Source organism: Lontra canadensis, unplaced genomic scaffold (genome assembly GCF_010015895.1).
Source record: "Lontra canadensis isolate GAN:19392208 unplaced genomic scaffold, GSC_riverotter_1.0 scaffold2, whole genome shotgun sequence".
Classification (NCBI taxonomy): Eukaryota; Metazoa; Chordata; class Mammalia; order Carnivora; family Mustelidae; genus Lontra; species Lontra canadensis.
In genome coordinates, this window is record NW_022630996.1 from 67,237,503 (window position 1) to 67,257,569 (window position 20,067).

At 38.9% G+C, this 20,067-nt stretch overlaps 1 protein-coding gene and 1 pseudogene across 11 annotated transcripts in view; one reads left to right on the plus strand and one right to left on the minus strand.

The window, feature by feature from the left end:
• Window positions 1-20,067, minus strand: part of ADAM22 (ADAM metallopeptidase domain 22) — a 217,999-nt gene that overhangs the window by 158,091 nt on the left and 39,841 nt on the right. The gene's annotated exons all lie outside the window — the stretch shown is intronic.
• LOC116879023 lies at window positions 12,571-12,696 on the plus strand (annotated as a pseudogene).

The following is a 20,067-nucleotide window of genomic DNA, read 5'->3' on the forward strand; positions in this document are numbered from 1 at the left end:
TTTACAAAACCTTTCTGTGTATGGAGTTGTGGGGTTTCAGAACAGCACATGAGTATTCAGAACTCTTCAATTCTATTATTTAAATATGTTCAGTGAGCTAATCAAGTCAATGAATATTAATAAGGCTCTGGAACTTTCACTAAAATCTGGTTGGTTAGTTAGTTAGATAGTGGCGGGAGGGGCAGAGGGAGAGAGAGAGAAAGTCTCGAGCAGACTCTGCACTGAGCACAGAGCCCCATATGAGGCTCAATCTCAGGACTCTGAGATCATGACCTGAGCTGAAACCAAGAGGAGGATGCTTAACAGACTGCACCACCCAGCTACCCTACTGTTACTTATCTTTAAAAACAAACCAAAAAAACCCTCTAACAGTAATCTCAGCTCCTAACTCCCTTTTATCCTAAAGGTTTCAGTTAGCCATTCGCTTCAAGACAGCTGACCTCATAGCAAGTCTTTAAGAAAAAGTGCCTCTGTTAGCTAAGAATAGTTAAATATTGCAGAACACCTCTATATGCCAGTCACTGTTCTGAGGGTGTGGTATGCATTAACCCATGTAATCTGCTTATCACCCAAGAGAAAAATACTATTACCACCCCTATTACTATTACAGATGGAGAAACCCAGCCACTGAGCAGTTAGCTGACTTGCCCAAGACCACCCAGCTAGTAACTAGCATTGACTTCAAACCCAGGCAGTCCAGCTACAAAGTCGATGCTGCTAACCACTTGACCATAGTGCCTCTTTGTTGGTACAGGTACCATTTAATCAAACACCTAAACACGTACAACAAATCCAGAGTACTTGCTACTCCAGAATTTTTGGACTAAGTCTTCTTCTATACAAACTTATGCACTGATGCCTCAAGTCCTTCAGGGAACACAGTACATTATTAGCTAGCCAACCAGTCCCATCTGCTACCCAGGATCTCCCATTGTGCTCTCTTTTCTCTCTTATTACACTGTGAACTTCTGGAATGTCCTGTCTACTCCCGGATCTAAAATTCCAAATAACCTGGTCTCATGGCCATGTCCCTATTACTGCAAAATAAACTCATGGTGACTAAGTGGCCAAATCACCATTTTCCAGTTCAGTATAATACCTTAGGTATTAATAATACCTTAGGTCAAAGCAAGCCACACAGGGCCCATTCAATATATCAATATAATACCTTATATACCTATATATATACATACACACACACACACACACACACACACACACATATATACACACACATATATATATACCTTATATATACCTTATATAAGGTATACCTTATATACCAATATAATACCTTATATATCAATATATACTACCTTAGGTCAGAGCAAGCCACACAGGGCCCATTCAATACCTTCAAACTAATTTGTAAAAGCCAAGCTTGTTTAAATTAAAAAAAAAAAAGACAGTAACAACAACAACAAAATTGGTCATAGTTTTCAACAGGATTTATCCAGAAGACATTACTTATTACTTACCTTTTTTATAATATGAGTGAAAATAATTTTGAATTACTGAGAAACTTTACCAAAAGACTTCCTCTTGGGATGTATGTAAGGGGGTAAGCGGCACTTAATTAAGTACAGAGTAGGATTAGGTTCTGGACTATATCAAGATCATGAGAAAACATGAGGTGAATGTCAGAAGGAAAAAACACTAGATCAAAGGTTCTCAAACTTGAATGCACATCCAAAACACCCAGAGGGCTTGTTAAAACAGTTTCCTGGGTCCCACCCACCAGAAGTTCTGATTCAGTAAGTCTGGGTGAGGACCCTGAGTGTTCCTTTCTAACAACTTCCTAGATGATGTGGATGCTGTAGGTGCAGGGACCACAATGAAAAGCCTGAAGTTGTTGGTCTGGGGTGGCACCCAGGTGCTGGTAGTTTCTCAAACTCCCCAGGTTTAACTTGCAGTGAAAGCTGAGATCACCAGGCTTCAGAAAACTGTTAATGAGGAAGACAGTAATGCAGAAACTGATTTCGCATAGCTGGGATAAACTTGGAGGTAAGATGTCCTTAGGAAGATGGGTTTGCCCGCTGGTTTAGGACCTGTGTGAGAAGTGCCCTTTTGGACATCAAAAGGAGAGCTCTTCTGGAGGCTGCCCAGTAGCAATCAACAGCATACATGAGGGAAAACCCTAAGCCTCTACCTCGAGGCCCTATGATTCCCAAGATCATTTCTGCAGAGGAAGGAATAAATGCACATCGGTGATTTCTCTAAAATCCTCTGGTATTCATATCCACAGCCATGTGTTACTAGTTAACTAAAAGGCCTTTAAAACCCACTGCCAAAAGGCTGCTGCTGCTTCAGAACCAAGTCCCCACTTGGGCTTTGAATACTTATCTATGTACATGGTAATCTTTAATTAGCAAGTTTGTGTGATTATGCACTTTAAACCAGGTACATAGCAAAGTGAGAACTGGCATTGTCTGTCACATCTACTGAGCTTTGTTTCCTGCTACAATCTCAGCCACAAGCTTTAGAAGAACCAGAATGGGGTCAGAGTCAGAAAAAGGTACCTTTTTTAAGAGATATGAATTAGATCCACAACAATATTAGATACAGAGAGGCAGAAAGTAAATGGGGCCAAAAGATTACCCAAGTGGTTGGGGTGCCTGGGTTGCTCAGTGGGTTAAGCCTCTGTCTTCAGCTCAGGTCATGGTCTCAGGGTCATGCGATCTAGACCCACATCGGGCTCTATGCTCAGCAGGGAGCCTGCTTCCCCCTCTCTCTCTGCCTGCCTCTCTACCTACTTGTGATCTCTCTCTATCAAATAAATAAATAAAATCTTAAAAAAAAAAAAAAAAGATTACCCAAGTGGCAAGAGATACTTGAACTTCACAAAGTCTGGCTTAAGAATGACAACAATTTTCATTATGAAATTGACTTTAATTAATAAAAAACTACTCAAAAATTTTTTGTAAAAAGAGGAGTTTTTAAATATGTTATTGTAGGGGCGCCTGGGTGGCTCACTGGGTGAAGCCTCTGCCTTCGGCTCAGTTCATGATCTCAGGGTCCTAGGATCAAGCCCTATGTCAGACTTTCTGCTAAGCAGAAAGCCTGTTTTCCCCCTATCCCTGCCTGCCCCTCTTGTGATTTCTCTCTGTTAAATAAATAAAATCTTTTTAAAAAATATGTTACTGTATATCAGAAAACTTAGAAGCCTCCATTATTAAAATGGTTTTCTGTTTTTCCTCTAAATGATTATTGTATGAGTGCTTGGAATCTCTCAGTGAGGTCTGGTGTACATTGGGGTTCATGGGCTCTAACTATCCTTTGAATTGGGCTAGTTCGGTGCATATCATGCTTTTTGTGCAGTAAAATTCAAGAGATATCACAGTGCTCAAAATCGTTCCCTGTCTTGCTAGCTGGTCTGAAATAACAATATTTAGACTCAGTCCTTTGAGTAACCCCAGAGGCACGAACACCTATAAAAAAGTTACATGCATGGACAAAGAATGGGACTAGAACAAGCCAACACAGAATCATGGACTAATTTATTGGCGAACAGGTGACTAACAGGTCCAAGGTAGGTATATGATCACCCAACAGGGGCAGGACATATTCCATGTGACTGGTAAGGCAGTGGAAGGGGCAAAGCAAGACTGTAAACGCCTGAGGCATCCTGACTTTCCTATTGGCTCAGGTTGGGGCAGAACCTGGCAGCCGGAGGGCTAAATTTCACAGCATACCTGTAACTATTCTTGGGCAACCTGACATTCAATACCTCTAATCTGATTACTCAGCTTCTTAGGAAAAAGTTACTAAAATGAGAAAAAATTAAAGCAATTTATTACAAGGTCTCAGTGGGTATGAATAATAAGATATACATGGGATTACCAAAACCAAAGAATAAAATTCAGTAAGGATTTCGAGGTTTTACTGTCATGTGACGTATTACTTTTCGAAAAAGGGAGCTCCTCTTCTTGGATCAAGTACAAAAGGGTGTGCATTTAGATTGGACGGTTCTCATTTCAGCAAGTCATTGGAATGAACTCAGCAGCAGTATTACAACAGCAGAGCAATCTATTCTTTGAAGGTCACCTTCAACAAAGAATTCTTTGGCAGACCCTGATGGCTATCTCTCCAAAATCTACCCCATATGCCCCTAGCTAACAGAACCCCAAATGAGTCAGATAACATACCTTCTCCCATATGATAGGTAAAGGTGAACTCACCTTACCTTACCTCTAGAGTGATCCTAATTAGTATCAACTAATCACAGAGATACCTTTACCTTTGCCAAAGACTGGGTTAGCAAAAAGTTTGACCCAATCCTGGCCAAGAAGACTTTGGAAGTTTCAGTAAAAATGTTTCCTGGTTCCCTAGAGTGAGAAAGACGATGAGGGCGTCTTTTTGTCTTTTCTGTCCACGAGAATAATGGCAAAGCAACAAAGCCAGAGTCACAGGGTTGCAGGGTTGGGGCTTCCCAGCCTTTAGATGTATAGTTATGTAAGATAATCTTCAACTATGCAAATCTTTGACTTTTTTTTTTCTTTCACTTTTAGCCCAAAGCATCCTAACTAACGCATTATCAAAATGTGCCATAGGAAAACCATTTCACAGTACAGTAAGTAAAATCACCACCTATGGTAGACCTAAAAAGTAATATGACCTAGGAGAGTCAGGAATTACTCTGAAAATCAAAACCACTAATACAAGGAAACTTCTTATTGAGTTAGCTCAAAACATACCAGGTTTTTGTTTTCATAATTAATCAAGTTTCCATACTACCATCAAAGTTTTCTTTCAAGTACTGACTTTCAGATTCTATCATGTAAAAACCTGACAGTCCTCTTACCAATCAGATCACATCCACAGCCCTTAGTGTGGGAAATCTCACCTCAGTCAAGCCCCACTCTTAACAAAGCAGCTTGGCCTCCTAGCTCTCCTCGGAGCCCTGAATTTGATGCAACTCTGCCCGGAGGACTTTCACATCAGCAAATCACATCACTGTTCTCCTTTTCTCTCCTTTACATAATCCCTATTGCACAGCTTAAAACTCATGAAAAATTTCTGTGAAACTTTCACAGAAGCCCTTTCTGGGAAGACTGTTCATTTTCTCCGTGAGGTGATATCACTAGAACAGCTCTGAACATCCTGCACTGTCCATCACTGGGTAGGTCACTTGTTTCCCCCACATGGTCAAAGGTACCCTGAACAGTTAAGACCATTCTTTGATCTGAGTTAAAACTGATTAGGGTGCACAGATCTCTAATTAAATCTCTTTTGGTTGGAAGAGAAAAAGACATTAAGAATTTCACTTTGGGTCAGGAAACAAATGTAGTTCCTTTTTAATTGACTATTTCAACCTTGAGGATACTAAGAACTTAGTCCCTTAGAACTCCGATGTTTCTTCAAAATCCTGACACTTCAACCCACCATGTGATTAACTACCATGACAATATGAAAAAAGCTGTATCTGGGATTCTTTGCTTTGCTTTATTTAATTATTACGTGTAAGGCAATCCTCCCCAGAGACACACCATTGAAATGCTTTTGTCATTGAATTAGGTGGTTGAATATTTGGTTAAAAATAAGAATAAGTGATAGCTCTCAGTCTTTGGCTTTTCTGGGTCATAAGATGATGATGACATACAATCAAAACAGCAAAATGAAGATAAGTATCAGTCCATAAACCAGTCACCATAAAAAAACAGAAATCTGTTCTAAAGTTAAAATGAACCTGGTAGTCCCACAGATAAGAAAGCTTTCTTCTTGTCCCAGGATACAAAGGAGCCCTTAAAAATTAATGGGGTCATATCATAAGGACATAGGAGCCAAAATAAAAGGGCTCCTGTTAGCCAACTTTGGGACAATTTGAGCCTCACAAAGAATAATAACTATAACTGAACGTAAACATTAGATAAATAAAAATGCACAAGTCCATCCTACATTTACATTTTTTTTTTTAAAAAGAGAGAGATATGTACCTTTGTGTTTAGGGATGCATAAAGTGGTGATAAAACTATAAAGAAAATCACTGAAATCATTCTCAGAAAAGTCAGGGCAGTTGTTTCTAGTGGTGGGTAAGGAGAGAGTATGCTATAGGATTGGAGAGCACTGATAACATTCCTTACCTAGGTGTGGTTAAACTGGTATTCTCTTTATAATATTGTTTAATTGTTCATATACATATTTGGACTATTCTAGTATATGTATTACATGTCAATATTTTAAAAGCTCTTAAATAAAAGTTTTAATCAGTCACAGTGTAAAAAACATGAAACTAGCCAACAAGGATTGGTGTCTGCAGAAAAATTACCAATAAATATCTCCAGCAAACGATATTCTTCTGTTCAATACAGTTTTGTCACACTACCACTGTCGCTGTCCATACCTGTGTCATGTCCTTTCATACACTGTCCACCCCTGTCTGCGTCTATACCCAATCTTATCTGTCACGTTCTTGAGACTAGGATCCTTACCTTCTCATTTCTCTATCCCCAAATCTAACAGTGCCCAGCAAGTAGTAAGTGCTCTATATATGCTGGACGGACATATCAGTGAATGAACAAATAAGTGAATAAATGAGCAAACAGTATAAAACAAATTCTAACACTTTCAAGCTTCAAGTCACATCTACAAGTAAAAATCAATACTGATGCATTGATTGAAATAGAAAGTTCATTTTTTTTAAAGATTTTATTTATTTATTTGACAGACAGAGATCACAAGTAGGCAGAGAGGCGGGCACAGAGAGAGGGGGAAGCAGGCTCCCTGCTGAGCAGGCTCCCTGCTGAGCAGAGAACCCGATGCAGGGCTCCATCCCAGGACCCTGGGATCATGACCTGAGCCGAAGGCAGAGGCTTTAACTCACTGAGCCACCCAGGCGCCCCAAAAGTTCATTTTTTAAAAGGAGGTATTATCTCTGACAATAATACCAGCAGAGAAAAATAAATGTAATTAGTTTTCTATTACCAGGAAGTAGCATGTAAAGGGGTATAATACTGTATTTAAATACACTGATACTTAAACATAAAACAGTCTGATTTTTTGAGGTTCTGTTTCTTTCTTTAAGATTTATTTATCTGAGAGAGAGAGAGCAGGAGCAGAATGAAGGGCAGTGTGAGAAGCAGACTCCCTGCTGAGCAACAGGAAGCCTGAGCAGGGCTTGAAGCTTGGTCTCTGGGATCATGACCTGAGAGCCCAAGGCAGAAAAGCTTAACCAACTGAGGAACCTCTTGAGTTCTATTTCTGAAGAGATTTCAGGACCTTAGAGTGCTCCAGGCCAAACAAAGGATTAAGAATTATCACCATACAGTGTTATAAATATAAACTGTTTAAAAGATTGTGCCCAGTCCATATTGGCCCTCTAGCTATAACAATAGATGTTACTTTAGTTAAATTTAAATTCTTTATGTCAACTTTCTTTTCTTTCCTCTTTTCTTTTTTAACTAATCACTGGCAAAAATGAGTTAGGATTAAGAATCAGTTATGTAAGAATCCCAGGTGATGTATGGAAGTGTTGAATCACTATATCCTGATTTAACTACAGCTAAAACTAATATTACACTGTATGTTAACTAACTTGTATTTAAATACAAGTTGTTTTTTTTTTCAGTTATGGTTAAAAAAAATTATTTCCATTTTTATTTGGTTTCCAAATATAAGAAAAGTCAAGATTCTTACACCAATTATCTCTGAGACCATGCAAAGCAATTTAGAGTGTATACAACAATCATTCCACCCACCACCCCCTTGTTTTGCTGCTTTATACAACTGTTTGACAAAGTTGAATGGCACATGCTTGGTTGGAAAATTTCACCTGTTTATTAAAAAACACACACACATACACATACACACAACCCCCCCAACAACAAATATTTAGGACAGTTTGCTACTTTGTGTCTGCACGTCAACTTATTACTTAGTTACTTCTTTTATTTAGGAGGAACATGGGACTGAAAAATTTAGCTGCCCAATTTTATCCATCTACACCACAGAAAGCAGAATGAGTCCCAACACCCTGTGACGTGTTTAAATAAAAACAGGGGCACATGACTGGCTGAGTCAGTAGAGCTTGCAACTCTTGATCTCGGGGTTATGAGTTTGAGACATATTGGGTGTAGAGATTACTTAAAAATATTTTTTAAAAATCCTAAAAAAAAATTTTTAACCAAAATTAATTAATTAAATAATTAACTAATTAAAGTCTGTAGAGCATGTGACTCCATTTCAGGGTTGTGACTTTAAGCCCCATGTTGAGCATGGAACCTATTTAAAATAAAAATTAAAAAACATATAAATAAACAAAAGAAATTATGAGGCATACCATACTGATTTCTTATTCATGTTTCATAAAATTAGTAAGGCTCATAAAACACAAAACTGAATAGAATAATTGTTTTATACATGATAAGAATAATCTCAGCTCTAGAGCTTGTGGAAATACCCACTCACATAGGAGTAAGTCATATATGGAAAAGGTGATATATGTGTATGTGTGAGTGATTATGAAACACATGGTGATTTAAATAAAGTTCACACTAGGTGATTTTTTTTTATGGGTTTTATTTATTCATTTGTCAGAGACAGAGGAAGAGCACAAGCAGGGACAGCAGCAGGCAGAGAGAGAAGCAGGCTTCCCCAACTGAGCAGAGAGCCTGATGGGGGACTCGATTCCAGGACCCTGGGATCATAACCTGAGCTGAAGGCAGATGCTTAACAACTGAGCCACCCAGGCACTCCCAACTTTAGGTGTTTTTTATATATGCACTGAAAAAAAATGAGTTATTTAAGCTTTCCATCTGTTTCTATTTAATAGACATGCAAATGTCCCATAACTCTTGTTTTTTGTCCAAAAGATGTTTTGATTTTTTTTTTAATATTTTATTTATTGATTTGACAGAGAGAGATCACAAGTAGAGAGGCAGGCAGAGAGAGAGAGAGGGAAGCAGGCTCCCCGCTGAGCAGAGAGCCCGATGCGAGACTCGATCCCAGGACCCCGAGATCATGACCCGAGCCGAAGGCAGCGGCTCAACCCACTGAGCCACCCAGGCGCCCCAAGATGTTTTGATTAAAGAGCCCGTTCATAATGAAAGCCTGACGGTCTAAGTTCACTGAAATATCCTACATCATATACTTTACCTTAAAGAACCAAACATAAAATCTCATGTGGAGGGCGCCTGGGTGGCTCAGTGGGTTAAGCCTCTGCCTTCGGCTCAGGTCATGATCTCAGGGTCCTGGGATCGAGGCCCGCATCGGGCTCTCTGCTCAGCGGGGAGCCTGCTTTCTCCTCTCTCTCTATGCCTGCCTCTCTGTATACTTGTGCTCTCTCTCTCTCTCTCTCTGTGTTTCAAATAAATAAAAATTAAAAAAAAAAATCTCATGTGGAAATGCATCTGGTTAAGGTGTAAAGCTCGACTGTTTTTAATTTTTGACTCTGGAAATAAAGCATAAGCAAAGAGCAGGATTAATCACTCATTTGCTAATTCTTCCCTTGGGACATAAGCAGAGAGAATATAATAAATGGATTTATTTTAGGGCAAATCTTCCATTTTTGTTTTTGCACAATAGTTTCTCTTTTAAAAGAATAGACCAGGGAAGCTAAATTCTCTAGGCTAGGACTGAAAAGAAGTTATCTGTAACTTCTTTTATTTTATTTTATTTTATTTTATTTTATTTATTATTTCTACCTATTTTATTATGTTTCCTGGAGAGTGATACGTATGTTTGTGAATTGAAGAGGCCCATCTGCTGTTTCAACCATGGCTACAAAGGATGTAGAGATTACTTAAAAATTTTTTTAAAAATCCTAAAAATTTTTAGAAGAGCAAGGCAGCACACAGAATAACCTCCAGAGAGACTGCCTATGCTTCTATTGGTCTCACCTCTCCAACACATCTGACCTGGATAAATTTGAAGTTTACGTGGGCTAATGATCACAGTATGTTACCAGAGGGTTTTCTTAAAACAAAATATATAAAAATTACCTGAATTAAATATGGGATTCATATGTAAACACCCTGCCATACACACTAATCTAATATGTATCCTACACCACATGTTTCTAATTTTCTTGTGAAAGCGAGGGACACAGCCCAGCAAAAGGTCCCACACAGGGTTATTCCAGAATAGTCCGCACAGAAGGGTGGTCCAGTGACAGCTGATTCGAGCTAGTAACACTGACTCCATCTTTGGCTCTCCGTCTTGTTCATGCCTGGGCGACAGTGACCTCCCTCAGGACTGTGTGTTCCGGGTCCATGGAAGCTAACGTATGCCCTGACCAGGATGCGGAAAGGTGTATTCTGATCTTCCCTGAAGTGGTGCACAGATGGTTCCACTTGGGCAACTAGCAGAGATGAATGGCATGCAAAGGACCCCAATGTAGCTAACTAGTTAGATTTTCCGGCACAATGTTAGATAACCAGACTATGACGTCACCACCACACCCCTTGCTCTATAAAAGCAGAGGATTAAGGTCTGGGCTAGGAGGAGGATAGCTGCATACTACATGGATCATCCATTCATCCAATTTCCGCCTGTCACTAAGTTAGTTACCCTGAATAAAACTGTGTAAACGGTATGGAGTGGTTTCCTTCATTTTTCAGTCTCAAAGTGCCTTCTCAGTTTGGAGGATACAGTACGGACAGACCTTCTTCCACCTTCTAACACCACAGCCTTTCTCTCCAAATCCCCTAGCTTTATAACAGGCACCCACAGTTCTTCCCAGTGACTGTTCCTCTGACTGCAACCAGCCACCTTGCTACAAGAGTACTCATGACCCTTTCCTATCATCACACCACATCCCTTGCTGCCTGTGCTTTCTTATCCTACGATTCTGGGGCCATTTTCTGGAAGGAAGCTCAAGCTGATCTTTATCCTCTACCAGTTTCCAGGAAAGGCCTTTTAAGCCTCTATAAGGCTATTAACCTGTCTTTGTTCCTTGGATAGCACACCTAGCACTATCACTTCTACACCATTCGAGGTCAAAACTGTTCAGTTTTAGACTAAAGAAAAGAACCGCCAAAGAATAACATGGCCACACTCCCTGAGAATGGTTATAGTCAACACTCATGGGACAAGGGTCTACAGCACAACCTTCCACATCAGATCTCACTGGCTGAGGACTTAGTCCAACAGCTGAAGCCTGAGAAAATACACACATATTCACAGTGACTGATAAAATTGATATATATTTTTTGCACGTATGAGAAAAATATTTCAGAGACCAAGAACAAATAAGCCATCTCTAGGCAGATGGCACCACCTGGGGGTAAGCACATACCTTATACCTCACCCTTAAACACTGTCTTTACATAAAACAAATATTGCTATTATAGAACAAGTGTCCAGTTACTCAAACTGAATCTTTCACCTTGCAAAGATTTTGTTCACCCAACATTTTAACAGCCATATCATAAATTTACATTTATATTAAATATGTCTAGGAACCCAATTTGTTGTGCCTGGAAAGTTCCCCGTAGTTGGACTATATACCACTATCACTGCTAGATAATTTAGCAAAGTTCAATAATTTGGCAACTGGGAGAAAAACAGCAGTGAGCTGTGATAATTTAATCTTTAGTATGTCTCCTAATCACTGTAAAAACTCGAAAGAGTTGCTATACAATTATGCAAAAACATTTATTACAAGTTCCATTATTGCACATTAAAAGTATTTACTATATTGAGCAAATTACATAAATCTGTAATAGAGAAATATACAGTAATCAATTTAACTATAAAAATAGCACTTATATGGTTAATTCCCTTGAGAAACTAAGGGCCATAAATAGTATTGGTTATACTGAATAATTCTGTAATTATTCTATCTACAATTTAAATAATATTCTCAAAAATGTGTTGAAATCTTGAGATCCCCCTATTAAAAAGAGCAGGTAATATTAAAAACATCTCAAGGTCATATTAAACAATCAGATGAAAGACATTGAATCTTCAGTAAGGCTGTACTTTTAAAAACAAACCACAATGCAGAAAGCTTAAATAGACCAGTAATATGTAGGCATATATAGACCTGACCCCTGTCTGCTCAGCTCTGATCCATTCTTACAAAAGGACGAAGTTGAAGCAAGACAGAAGAAAGAGAAATTAAAGAGTTGATCCCATTTACAATCGTACCCCAAACCATAAGATACCTAGGAATAAACCTAAACAAAGAGGCAAAGAATCTGTACTCAGAAAACTATAAAACATTCATGAAAGAAATTCAGGAAGACATTCCATTTCATGGATTAGAAGAACAAATGCTGTGAAAATGTCTATGTTACCTAAAGCAATCTACACATTTAATGCAATCCTTATCAAAATACCATCAATTTTTCTCAAAGAAATGGAACAAATAATCCTAAAATTTATATGGAAACAGAAAAGACCCTGAATAGCAGAGGACTGTTGAAAAAGAAAGCCAAAGTTGGTGGCATCACAATGCCGGACTTCAAGCTCTATTACAAAGCTGTAATCATCAAGACAGTATGGTACTGGCACAAAAACAGACACATAGATCAATGGAGCAGAACTGAGAGCCCAGTAATAGACCCTCAAGTCTATGGTCAACTAATCTTCGGCAAAGCAAGAAAGAATGTCCAATGGAAAAAAGACAGTCTCAGCTTTGCGCAGTGGCAGTATCGTAGCCAATGAGGTTTATCTGAGGTGCGATTATTGCTAACTGAAAAAAGACAGTCTCTTCAACAAATGGTGTTGGGAAAATTAGACAGCCACATTCAGAAGAATGAAACTGAACCATTTCCTTACACCACACACAAAAATAGACTCAAAATGGATGAAAGACCTCAATATGAGACAGGAATCCATCAAAATCCTTGAGGAGAACACAGGCAGCAACCTCTTCTACTCAGCCGCACGACTTCTTCCTAGAAGCATCACAAAAAGCAAGGGAAGCAAGGGCAAAAATGAACTATTGGGACTTCATCAAGATCAAAAGCTTTTGCACAGCAAAGGAAACAGTCAACAAAACCAAAGGGGCAGAATGGGAGAAATTATTTGCAAATGTCGTATCAGATAAAGGGCTGTATCCAAAATCTATAAAGAACTTATCAAACTCAACAGCCAAAGAACAAATTATCCAATCAAGAAATGGGCAGAAGACATGAACAGACATTTCTGCAAAGAAGACATCCAGATGGCCAAGAGACATATGAAAAAGTGTTCCACATCACTCGGCATTAGGGAAATACAAATCAAAACCACAATGAGATACCACACCAGTCAGAATGGCTAAAATTAACAAGTCAGGAAACGACAGATGTTGGGGAGGATGCGGAGAAAGGGGAACCCTCTTACACTGTTGGTGTGAATGCAAGCTGGTGCAGCCACTCTGGAAAACAGTATGGAGGTTCCTCAAAAAGTTGAAAATAGAGCTACCCTATGACCCTGCAATCGCACTACTGGGTATTTACCCTAAACATACAAATGTAGTGATCCGAAGGAGCACACGCACCTGAATGTTTATAGCAGCAATGTACACAACAGCCAAACTATGGAAAGAACCTAGATGTCCAACAACAGATGAATAGATAAAGAAGAAGTGGTATACATATACAATGGAATACCATACAACCATCAAAAGAAACGAAATCTTGCCATTTGCAACGACGTGGATGGAACTAGAGGGTATTATGCTGAGCAAAATAAGTCAATCAGAGAAAGACAATTATCATATTATCTCTCTGATATGAGAAATTTGGGAGGCAGGGAGGGGAGTTGTGGGGGAAAGGGAATGAAAAAATGAAACCAGATGGGATTGGGAGGGAGACAAACCATAAGACACTCTTAATTTCATGAAACAAACTGATGATTGCTGGGAGGTCGAGGGTAGGGATAGGGTGGCTGGGTTATGGACATTGGAGAGGGTATGTGCTATGGTGAGTGCTGTGAAATGTGTAAGCCTGATGATTCACAGACCTGTACCCCTGGGGCAAATAATACACTATATGTTAATAAAAAAGAAAAAAGGACTAAATTGAGCCTTGCACAGCTTTCTCTTCACCCATGAGTTTGGGTGCCTTTAAAAGGCTCCAGCCCACGGGGTCCCTTTGCCTCTAGAATTCCTTCCATATGCCCCCTTCAAAACAATTTCCAAGGTCTCAGCTTTAGCACTGGATCACTTTCTGGCTCTTGGGGGGGCATATCCAATGCCCCCTTTACTCCACTCACCCACCCATTCTCGTGCAGTGGGCTTTGCTGTCAAGGTGTGTCCAACTAACAATCAAAGCCATTCTGGGCTAAGCCCAGGAGACCTTCCACCTGTGAAAGAAAGTTATAAAGTCTAATGTTAGAAGTCACAGTTTAGGGGCGCCTGGGTAGCTCAGTGGGTTAAAGGCTCTGCCTTTCGGCTCAGGTCATGATCCCGGGGTCCCGGAATCGAACTCTGCATTGGGCTCTCTGCTCAGCAGGGAGCCTGCTTCCCCCTCTCTCTCTGTCTGCCTCTCTGCCTACTTGTGATCTGTCAAATAAATAAATAAATAAAATCTTAAAAAAAATAAAGAAGTCACAGTTTAAAACTACCATTTTTCAACTTAGAACAAAAGAGAAGAAATCAGATATGACTCAGCTGTGGTATAAGAAATGTGTGTGGTCTACATAAAATTCCTATGTAAAGTATTAATGGTAGAATCTTATCCCTTAAAAAGTGTCCACAGTTCAATATGTATTTCAAAGGTAGAGTTTTATTATGAATCAAAGAGCATGAAATCATAACCATGAGAAGTATGGAGCTCTTTCCTGACTTGCAATGGATATGGAACTGAAATCCAGAAAGCTTAGCAACTATTTATACCTGACACCACCCCTCTTGCAAAATAGAACTTATTAAAAAAAACAGCTGTTACTGTACATTAAAAAAGTCAAAAGTCAGGGATACCTGGGTGGCTCAGTGGGTTAGGCCTCTGTCTTCAGCTCAGGTCATGATCTCAGGGTCCTGGGATCAAGCCCCACATCAGGCTCTCTGCTCAGCAGGGAGCCTGCTTCCCCACTCTCTCTGCCTACCTCTCTGCCTACTTGTGATCTCTCTCTCTGTCAAATAAATAAATAAAATCTTAAAAAAAAAAAAAAAGCCAAAAGTCTACTTTGGAAAACAGTTTAGCATTTCTCAAAACAATTAAACATGAAACTAAAGAAAATTTAAATCCACAAAAGGCTTCCATGTGAATGTTCATAGCAACATTATTCATAATTGCCAAAAACAACCTGCATGCCCATCATCAGGTGAATGGATAGACACAATATATCTATAAATGAAATAATACTTTTAATACTAAAAAGGAATGAACTGTGGACACATGTGACATCACGGATGAACTTCAAAACATCAAATAAAGGAAGCCAGACTGAAGAATGCATAGTGTGTGTTTCCTTTATATGAAATGGCCAGAAAAGGCAGATTTAGAATTATAAAAAAGTAGATCAATGATTGCCTGGCCAATCACTAGAGACAGGAATGGGGATTAAGTTTAAATAAGAATGAGGGATATTAGTAGAGAACTAGAAAGTGTTTTAAAACTGATTTATGGTGATGGTTGCACCACTCAGTAAAGTTACTAAAAAAAAAAAAAAATCCATTAACTTGTACACTTGAAAGGAGTGAATTTTATGACATGGAAAATACCTCAATGAAATTGTTTTTTAAAAAATCATGTCATTTAGGGGAACCTGGGTGGCTCAGTCAATTGAGGGTCCAACTCTTGGCTTTGGCTCAGGTCAGAGTCAGACAGAGCCCTGCACTGGGCTCCATCCTCTGCTTGCGATTCTCACCCTCTCCCTCTGGCCCTTCCCCCCGCCCCCCCCCCACACACACACACTCTCTCTCTGGCTCTCTAAAATAAATGGATAAATCTTTTTTTTTTAAATCATGTTGTTTAATTTATGTAGTAAATATGTTCCCAAAATTTTGTATACTTGAGGTTACACCTGATAAGCACAAATAAAAGTAGCTCCGAGAAAAAGGATATACCAATAGGTACAGTAGAAATTTTGGACGTTATTTTCTAAAAAGCACACGTAAATATACACCAGTCAAACTCAAACACCGCATGATGTGGACAATTTTTTGGGAAAATATACTCTTCCAAAGTTGGCTCCAAAACAAGTAGATGAACATATCAATATCCATCAGAAATTATTATTTATCAAAGACTTATCTCTTAAAAAGGTTGCTGGACTCTTCAAAATCAGGACACTAAATACATATGGACACTATGGACATAAGCACACTAAAAAACATATGTGACTCGTACAGTCCAGGAGATAATGTTTCAAGGAATTTTATTGTAAGTAAAAAGAATTCATTTTATATAGCTTTTTAACTGTGATATAATCTTATTTATTATTGCTGATATAAAAATTCTATCTATTTCAGTAGCTAGTAATGGGGTACCTAAATAGACTGGATCTTAAAATTCAAAACCAGAAGCAACCTTACAATCAGGTGTCACATTCTAAAATAAAAAGTAGAATTTGCAACTGGGCAACCCTCCCTTTTTAGGGGAAGAGATCCCCCTAGTAGATCCTGGCAGTTCTGTGAACTCTTCCAAAGGTTTAAACCAATAGAGAAAAGCAATTACACTCTGATCAAGGTGTTAATTGCAGAGCTGTGTCACAACATGTTTGATGTTTTTCAGCCCGCCCCATTCCTGAAAACCGTCTATCCTTGTCTAAGCACTGGACCAGGGAAAATTAGGAGCCGGAGCTAATACAAGAGGGTGATTATAATCCTAATTTATTCCTCACCTCATGCAGGAGGAGAGACTGTGACAAGGAAATGTACTTGGTGTTCTGGATGTTAGTCATCAGACACGGAATACTGTTGTTTAAAGTTGAATAAGCCATACTTTGACAAAGATACTATCAAGCTGTGGCAGTCAGTCAGATCATAACTCTGAGAGTAGCGGTCCAATTTCACTTTCTGAGAATGGATGTCCCCACTGCTTTTCATGCTAAAAGAGAATGACAACTGCCTTGGATCAGAGAAAGAAAGAAAAAAATGTGCCCTTTTCTCTGCCTGTCTCTGAGCAGAGGCTATGTCTGTGCCCTCACTGGTGGCACCAACCCTACACAAGAAGGGCCTGTGGGTTCTTGGAATGACCACTTCTGGCCAATGTGAGCAGCCATCACTGGTAGAGGGCAGCCGTGCCCAGCAGCTATCATGAGGCTACTGCAGGGGATCTGTCAGAGGTAGAAATGGAGAGGCAAGGTAAAAGACAACAATAAGTGTGATAAATAGTTGAGGGACACACTTGGAGATGGAGGTAACTTAGAGCAAAAAAGCCAGCAAAGTCTTATGCCATAATAATTTAGATAAAAACAGGAGATATAATTCCATTCTGTAGTCACAACTAGAAAGGCCAGCAACATATGGGCTACTATGATGAATTATGCAACATGACAAAGCTGTCAAATAAGAAAATCAGTATGTTCACTCAATTTGACTAGAAAGGAATCCAATAAAATCTAATACTCATTCCCTTAAAAACAACAACAAAAATTATTAAACAAGATTTGGGATATTGCTTTATCATGATAAAGACCAGCTCTCAAAAATCAATAATCAACATTCTACTTAACAGTGAATACTAGAGATATGCCTATTACCAAAAGAACAAGACAAAAGTGCAATTTTCACCAAGTAATAGAGTTCAGGAACTTCTAGAAAAAGCTTCAAGGTGGACAACAGTAACACGAAGTATCACTTTGGGGAAAAAAAAAAAGGATGTTTTCATGATTTTCTAGTCTTGTTACTGCCAAACTAGAAAACCCAATACCAACAAAGAAAAACCACTAGCATTATTAAGGAAATGAATAAGGCTCAACACAAATCAATGACTTTACTATATATCATCAATAACTAAATTATAAAACATAGAAAAATGTCCACAGTAGCAACAAAAACTACAATTCCCATGAGAAGTTTCCACATGAAATGTTCAGGACCTACAAAAAACAAAGTACAGGAGCGCCTGGGTGGCTCAGTGGGTTAAAGCCTCTGCCTTCGGCTCAGGTCATGATCTGGGAGTCCTGGGATTGAGCCCCGCATCAGGCTCTCTGCTCAGCAGGGAGCCTGCTTCCCCTTCTCTCTCTGCCTGCCTCTCTGCCTACTTGTGATCTCTCTCTCTCTCTCTGTTAAATAAATAAATAAAATATTAAAAAAACAAACAAAAACCAAAGTATTACTTAATTTTACTGAGAGAGAAAATAGATGCTAAAATTTATTTTTTTAAAGATTTTATTTTTCTGGGGCACCTGGGAAGCTCAGTGGGTAAAGTCTCCGCCTTCGGTTCAGGTCATGATCTCAGGGTCCTGGGATCAAGCCCCACATCGGGCTCTCTGCTCAGCAGGGAGCCTGCTTCCCCCTTTCTCTCTGCCTGCCCCTCTACCTACCTGTGATCTCTCTCTCTGTCAAATAAATAAATAAAATCTTTTAAAAAGAAAGATTTTATTTATCTGTTTGACAGAGAGAGAGATCAAGAGAGAGCACAAGCAGGAGGAGCAGCAGGCGAGGGAGAAGCAGGGTCCCTGCTGAGTAAGGATCCCAATGTGGGACTCAATGCCAGGACCCTAGAATCACGACCCAAGCCAAAGCCAGACACTTATCCGACTAAGCCACCCAGGTGTCCCATAGATGTTTTAAAAATTTAAAAGAAAAAAAAATACACAATGGTGTTGGATGGAAAGACTCAGTTATCTATAAAAACATGTACTTTTCCCAAATTAAAATAAGGTGTAGTGACAGTCCAATTAAAATTTCAAAAGGAGAATGACAAAGTTATTCTAAATTTCCATGTTAGAAAAGGCAAAAATTTCTAAGAAATTTTACAAAAGAAAACTAATAATGAAAGAGTTTTCCATGCTAGATATTAAAACACTTATAAAGGTACAATAAACAGTATGGTGGTACCAGGCCAAATAATTAATGAATAAATCTTCAGAAGAGATTGCTTTGGGAAGATATTAAAATATACAATAACTAAGTATGATGAATGCAGGATAAGTCAGTGAGGAAAGGAGAAAGGAATAAACACTATAAAATACGGTGTGGGGAAACCAGCAGCCTCTGCTTGGACTATCATCCAAAGTCTTTTCTGTGGCCATTGAGGCCCTACATGATCTGGGTCCTGCCACCTTTCCAACCTCATTTAAAAACTACCTTGGACTCACCCTGTTCCAGCCTCACATGCCACCTTCCTAGCTTTCAAACACACTAAGCTCGTTCCTGCCTCACAGCCTTGACACTTGCTGTTCTCTCTGCCTGGGAGCCCCTTCAGTTCAAATGTCATCCCTTCAGGGATAGCCTGTCTCTGACCCCTGCTCCAATAGCACCCTCACCTCTAAACCAGGCACTTACTATTAATGGCACTGTCACCTTCTGAAATTTATTTGTTAACACATTTTCTGACTAGAACACAGGCTCGCTGAGAGTAGGGTGATTCCTTCCTTGTTTCTCAAGTCCTCACAGGCTAGAATAACTCTTAGCACTTACTAGAGGCTTAGAAATTTATATATATGTGTGTACATATGGTTGTGTGTACACATGTATGTGTACGTATACATCATATACATACACATACATATGCATGTGTAAAACATATGTTCAAACACATATATGGTATGTTTATAAGATGAAGGTAAGGACCCTTATTGGCAAGGACCATTCAATACAGATTTATCTTCTATGGAATAATTTTGCATTAAATGTATATATAAAAACGAATATTTGCCATAATGAATTTAGTTGAACAGTAAGATATTAAGTTACAGATTTATTAACAGTGAAAGACATATTATGTTATTTATTATCATCATATAACATCATCATTTAATTATAATCTTATCCCCATCATTTATTTTTATCCACATGGTAAATAGAACAGTTAAGGAAATGAGACTTCCAGACCTAAATTCCAATTCCAGTTGGAGTCACACACTATCTTGTGCCCCCTGTAATTTCTACTTTTCCAGCAAATTCAAGAGTGCTAGTGCAAAGCAATCAAGAGGTGACTAATTAGCAAATGATTCTGCTAAATGACAGAAGACAAAATTGGACTTGCCCAGTTGAACAGAATTTGGATGCTTCTTGTCTGATCTTGTTCC